Here is a 6,712-nt window from a genome sequence, read left to right on the forward strand (position 1 = left end):
CTGCTAGTGTGTATGCCTAGTAGGGGTGGTAAGCTTAGTAGGGGTGTATGCACCTAGTGAATGTGTGCACTTAATTTTTATGTGTGCACGTGCAATTGTACACCACACCCTCCTGTCTAACAGCGCAATATTGAGATCCTGAGCGTTGGCCTGACCCCTCAGGGCAACAAAACAACAGCTGAAAATCTGTACTCTCCAGATCCAAGTGTAGATCAATTAAGTAAAGGTAAAACATAAAATAATACAAGTCTCCAGGGAAATCTCAAATATTCATAAAAGACAACATGGTCATTGGAGTCAATCCCCTAAACAAGTTTTCTGACATATTTAAGATTCCAACTGAAGCCAGAGGACCTGATTCTTGTGCTGTTGACACTGCTATAAAGATACACACTTGAAGTATAATTACCAGGAACAAAATAATTATTTCAATTTCACACTGAAGCCAAAAAATGCAGGGGAGAAAAAACATTCTTCCTTTTTCCACATGTGTTCTGTTACCCTTTGCATATGGCATAAGTTAGGCTAGGTACAAACACCACACTGGTATAAGTGATCAGAAACTGGTCGACAACCCTAACAGAACAGAAGTTTAGTGCATATAGAACAATTTTAAAATGGCAGAATATGGTCTAAGATAGGCTTGAATGCATGTAGTATCAGACTTAAGTGATTAGGTTAAACCGGTCTAACAAACTTCTGTACTAGAACCCCTCTTGACTTGAGGTAGGTCACAGTCTGCCAGCATCCCAGTCACCTTTGCAGCACTGAGGGAACCAATCCTTCCTTCTTTGAACCATCTCTTTCCCTGGCACACAGTGGAGGGCTGCAGGTGCCCGCTGCTGGAGAGGGATTGGGGGAGAGGGGAAGAGGGGAGGAATGAGAGCTGGGCATGGGCAAGCAGTGTTATGCCTCTGGCTGATGCTGCTGGGGGCGGGGGGAGAAGTGTGTTCAGCTTTGCCTGGCAGCCAGTCAGGGGTGGCCCAGCCCAGGGAGCCCGATGGGAGCACCCCCAACCTGCTAGCCTCAGGCAGTGCAGACAACCTGCATGCCCCTCTCCCCCACCCCCGAAGGGAGAGCATGTTCACTCCCAACCTAACTTAGGGCACATAGAGTAAAGCATGCAACTGAGATTGCTTCAGCCTTGGGTTTTTTTTGAATGTCTGTACCTGGATTTAATATGATCAAAAATAATCTTGAGCTCTGCTATGGAGAATTATGAAAAAAAAACATTTAGAAACAATATTACCTTTACCTCTCTCTCATTGTGCTACAACACATGGTGAATTCAGACACTCGCCACACCTGGTTTATGGTCACATGACTTAGTTTAATTTGCACAATTGTAGATTGGGAGCAGTGTGTGCAGACATTCTCTGGCTGGAAGCTGCACCAGGAACCAGGTGTAACTTGGGACTTTGGGAGAAGGTTGCCTTTCCAGGGTTGGGGGAGCAGGGGCAGTCAGAGGACTAAAAGTAGCCCTGTCAATGTATGTGTGTGTGTAGGGGGGTGGGGGGGAAGGTAAAGAAGAGTACAGCCCCAGGGCCAAGGCGAGAGGCAGACGTTTGATAGTTCAAGCTAATCTATTCCCCACTCTAAGTTAGTATACTTACTCAACTAACTATGCATGTACCCAAAGGCTAGTTGTCTTATGTTCAATACATCCAAGTTAAGCATTCCATACTCCCTGTATTTAAACAGAAAATGCTCAGCTATTACAGAAGTTGTATTACAAGAGTACTAGGTTAATTCTATGCTTCCAATATCCAAATTAATTTGTATCTGGACACGTTTAAATAATTTCTTAACATCTGCATACCTTTAACTAAAATATTTCACTAAAATAAATTATTTTACTTCATTGAGTGAGCCCTTAATCTAATGCATACGAACAAAGCAAATTCATTGCATTATGAGGCATTGAAATGCTGCATTCATCACAATATTATATGATATACAAAATGCAACTTGACTGATAGTGATTTAGTAAACTTGAGGAAATCTATAAATTATAAACATGGGTTTGGACAACAAATTTCACATGGACGAGGATACAAGTATCTTTAAAAAACTGTTACACATAAAAACATATAGATGTCTACTTGGTAGAGTATGGGGACTATTGGAAATGAATTTGGATAATTAGTTGTTTGCACAGAAAAAATATTTTACCTAACACAAATAATCAGATAGAATTCATTTTTGGAAAGTGCATAATAGCATTGTATTATTTTTACTGTGTTTAAAATAATAATACACAAAACATTAAAAAGGTGTTTTTTGGACATAATTTGACAGTACTGTACTAGCATTAGAAAGACTTCCTTCCATCATACATTGGACAAGTCCAGCACAGCTTTAAGATTTCTTCATACATTTTCTTTCAGTTTTAGCAAATTAGAAACATTAACTATTTAGATAAGATAACTGAATACACACACACACACACACACACACACACACTAGTTATGATGCAACATTTCCTAGTCTTGAACTGTCAAAACTGGGAAAAAAAACTAGGAGCGAAACTGTTTTTACATAATCTTTTTTGCAGAGAGATCAAAAGTATTGCCAGAGTTTATGTTTGTAGGGAGCGAAGAAAGAAATCTGAAGAACAATTATTACTTGCCTAACTTGAGAATGCCATACTTATTGTACCATATTAACTTTATTACAAAGAAGTATCATATGATAACGCTGTTCAAAGCACTCTTAAAAACGCTGTGGAAGACAATGGAAAGCAGTGTTATCTTTTCAACTGTTTACATCAGATTCCATAACAAAAGAGAGAGCTGCAATTTCCTTTTGAAAGACTTCTAATTTGAGTATGTTCAGTAAGCAAAAGCATCCACATAAATGGAGAATCTCTATTCTTATGGTCCATGTATAATATTTTCCAACATTTCTTCGTACCATAGCTCATTTTCAAAAGTAAAAAAAATCTTAATTATAATATGCCTATTTAATAAAATGCTTTTTCATTAAAAGTATTTCTTTAACATCAGGTAACACAAATAGACAAGCTTTGATGGCATTTTTTAAAAAAGTCAGAGAGGCACACACAAAGATGACATTAAAATAAATCACTTACTTTTCTGTCCTCTGTTTCTACACAGGAACTGCACTCTGCTTTAGTATCCTGAAGACACACAAAGAAGAAAGAAGAAAACAGTAATCAGAAAGGTAGCTCCTGCCATAGAACACATTTCCTATAGTCATGGAAAAAACTCAGAACAAAGAAAGGGCACCAAAGTACTGAAAGCTGCTTCTCAACCCATTACTCTTTATTGCAATGTTATTTTTGTATGTACAGTACCCTTAAAATTACACTCAACTTATAAAGGCTTTAAGTAAGCCTTATTAAGCTTTATTAGAAGCAGATGTCCCATAAGATAGAATTCGAAGATCATAAAAAACAAATTTACTTCAATACACAGAAACCAGCTAAACAATAAAATTGTAAGCCTTCTCTGGTTTGTCAAACTGATTCACTTTTTTGCACTTATCCTTTGAGGAAACATGACTTCTTCCCCTCGTCTCTAAACACAAAATTTAGAATTCCATTCAACTCATGTAAATAGCCACATTCACTATTGTCATAAGTGGAAAAAAAAGCAAGCAAGCAAATGTACTTTTGTCTTGATAATACCTGTGAATCAGAACTTACATTTTAAGAGCTCTTTAGTAATGTTTAAATCTCAGATGACATAACAGAAGTTATTTTATACTGGCTGACTTCTTGAAGATACTTATTTTATGGAACTGACTACACTATAGATTCTTTCAATTCTTTACTTCAAGTATATTTATGTTGCCTACATGAATTTTTTGTGCTTATGTTCTTTTAAGATCCAAAAGCTTCAGTTCTGATGATACTTCATACCCTTCCATTCATTGCTTATGGCACCTCTTCCTTACTTCTACAGCTTCTGATTGCAGATGAAACATCTGAATTAGTTTACTAAAAAGACTGCTGTATGTCAAGTGGACCTTATATTAACAAGCCATAAATCAGAATTACATGTTTCGGACCCATGTCTTATTTTTATCTGCATCTCTATACTTGACAGCTAACAATTAACATCTTGATACATCCCCTGGTACTCACGTTATTCCTCCTACCAAAACAATCCATTTGGTCAAGTTATCTAAATGTTCCCCATCAGAGCACTCACAAGTGAGTAAATAGTTGGAACTACTGCTCCAGAATCTCTCATGTGACTATTACTTACACATCTGATTTTCAGAGGTTCTGTGCCACCCTTGACTTGAATTCAGCTTGGATGCTCAATACATCTGAACCTCATACTACAACTTCATCGATTTCCTATTTCTTTATTCATTTCCTTCTCATCCTGTTATTTTAAGTCCTCCACCTTGCAGGGCATTTTTAGTCTTGTAGTAGTGTTTCTACAGATTGGAATCTCAGTTCTATTTCCAGCTGTCCGTGCAGTTCTGTATCTTTACTCTTTGCCAGTTCTAATTATCTGACCTCTGTTCATGTTATTCCGTAATAGTGCAAATCTTCACTTCATACAACTATCCACTATACACGTGGATAGTTCATTGCTTCTATGGAAATCATACTCTGGACTTCATTTATTTTCTTGAATCATGATTTTGTTCTACACATTAATTTTTGCAAACAGCCAGCATAACAAATTTTCAGTCAATTAGAATAATGGAAAGATTAAGTGTGACATGTTTTGCTTTGTTTTTCAAATTCACTTTTGCTCTAGTTGGGTGCTCTGAGCTATTGTTTTCCTTTAATTACTGCAACATAACAGATTTCTGTTGAAAGAGGTGTTATTCAGAGTACAGCAAAGGAAGAGACTTGGTAGTTTCAGGTAAAAAAAAATCTTAATAAAAGCTACAACCACTTTGACTCACTGTAGATTATTGGCCAGGAGTTATTGCGTTTAGTGCCATTCGGATAGCTTTTTCCATTGAAAATAAGGAAAAACAAACAGCAGGGCCAGGAAATAAATGAACAACCCCTTAAAGTTCTTCCTGGCAAAATATCCGCATGGCCAATTATAAATTAACGGCCTTTGGTCACCTTTAACTTAGGGAAGATATTGTTTGAGTAGACACAGAGCACAGGTCCTTGTGCAGCTCAAGCCTTTACCATAACATTTTCTATTGAAGGAAGGGCAAAAAAAGGGAAAAAAGTTGGGAAGAGATTTGAATACACACAAACATAGCAAGGAAGATAGTGAAAATGAAAAAAATACAAGTACATAAAATAAGGTCAGCACTCTCTCATATATATATGAAATATAAATCTCATAGATATATAAAATCAGATATCCTGCAAAAATATTTTGTAATACAATAAGTGTAAAACGCCTTACATTTTTTCTGTAAAATTTGTTTTCAAATTCTATTTTCCCCCTAAAATAAAGCAGTTCCACCAAAACATCTGTATTTTCTAATTTAATTATGTTGGCACATCTCAGGACCTTTAATATTTTTTGCTATTTTTGTCTGAAGCATCTCATGCAAGGAGCCATGCTTTATTGCATACTATCTTGTGTACAAACATTTTCTTTCAACTTTGATTCATTTGACCTTTTTTCTTCCTGTTTTGTAGACAAGGAAATACCAGTACCTCTGCATACTGGTAGACTCAAAATGCCTTCTGTTTACTCTTACCCTTTTCAAAAGTACTGAGGACTTTATTTTTTATATATATTATATATACGCAGCACTAGAAACTTTATTTTCATATAGCGTAACTGCAGATTTCATTAGCTAATACTTCACCTGTTAGCTGCATTCTGGATCACCATTTGGGGATAATGTAATGCTCTTTAACATATTTATTGGTTAATCAAAATGAATCATATCATTTCATAGTACCAAGGACAAAAGTACTTCTATTTTGCAAGCTGACTTCTATTAAAAGCAAGCACAGAATAAACCAGCTCTCATCAAAATCAAGCTAAGACTATTCCAAATGAGAAATACTACTCACTGAACAACCTGCATAGCTTTACTCCCCTTCATTCTCCCATAGACTATTTAATCTTGTTATTTTGCCATTGTCCTTTTCCATTGCAAGCTATCTTTTTCACACCTAAATTCATAAACATCTACTATTCAAAAGACAATGTGAAAAACTTCCAATTTTACCTGGACAAATGGAAGAGAGATTTCTTTTCCCTACATTTATCTGCGACGTTTCCTGTGCTCTGTAAACTGCTTCCTAGGAGTGGGTGCTAATAAGTATAAACCAGCCCAACTGAGAATAGTTTGAAGAGTTCTACCTGCAAAGTCAGCAGCTACTACAAAATGTGGCTACAAGCAAAATGCTACCAGAGGCATTGAAGATACTGCTGTCCAGTAGATAAGGATTTGGACTGAAAACCTGACCTATTGTACTTTTAATAAATTATTTTACTTCATGTTGGCTCAATTTCCCCATCAGTGAAATAAAGATGACACATATCTCCCTTATAAAATACTTCAAGATTGATAAACATATGGTGTCAACATTCTTAGAAGTACTATTCAATGGTACATCCCGGGGTTTACTTATCCTTAGATTTCCCAAAATAAGAACAGTATAAGAACTAGTTCCATTTTGGCTTCTAAAGCACAAATCTTGATTTGGTATTGTACACAAGGACACAACAACACCATTAAATGATAGTTTAAAAACACTGTTAAACCAGTGTTTTGCTTATTAAGATACTTGTTTGAATCATCT

General features: G+C 36.2%; 1 protein-coding gene across 1 annotated transcript in view; it reads right to left on the reverse strand.

Moving 5' to 3' along the window:
* RBFOX1 (RNA binding protein, fox-1 homolog 1) overlaps positions 1-6,712 on the reverse strand; it is a 2,526,522-nt gene that overhangs the window by 1,352,394 nt on the left and 1,167,416 nt on the right. Inside the window, exon 3 of the mRNA XM_019507488.1 lies at positions 3,092-3,139. The gene's annotated coding sequence lies outside the window, so the exon portion shown is untranslated. The remainder of the gene's footprint in view (positions 1-3,091; positions 3,140-6,712) is intronic.

This window comes from Gavialis gangeticus, unplaced genomic scaffold (assembly GCF_001723915.1).
Source record: "Gavialis gangeticus isolate Ggan-Ray unplaced genomic scaffold, GavGan_comp1, whole genome shotgun sequence".
Lineage (NCBI taxonomy): Eukaryota > Metazoa > Chordata > Crocodylia > Gavialidae > Gavialis > Gavialis gangeticus.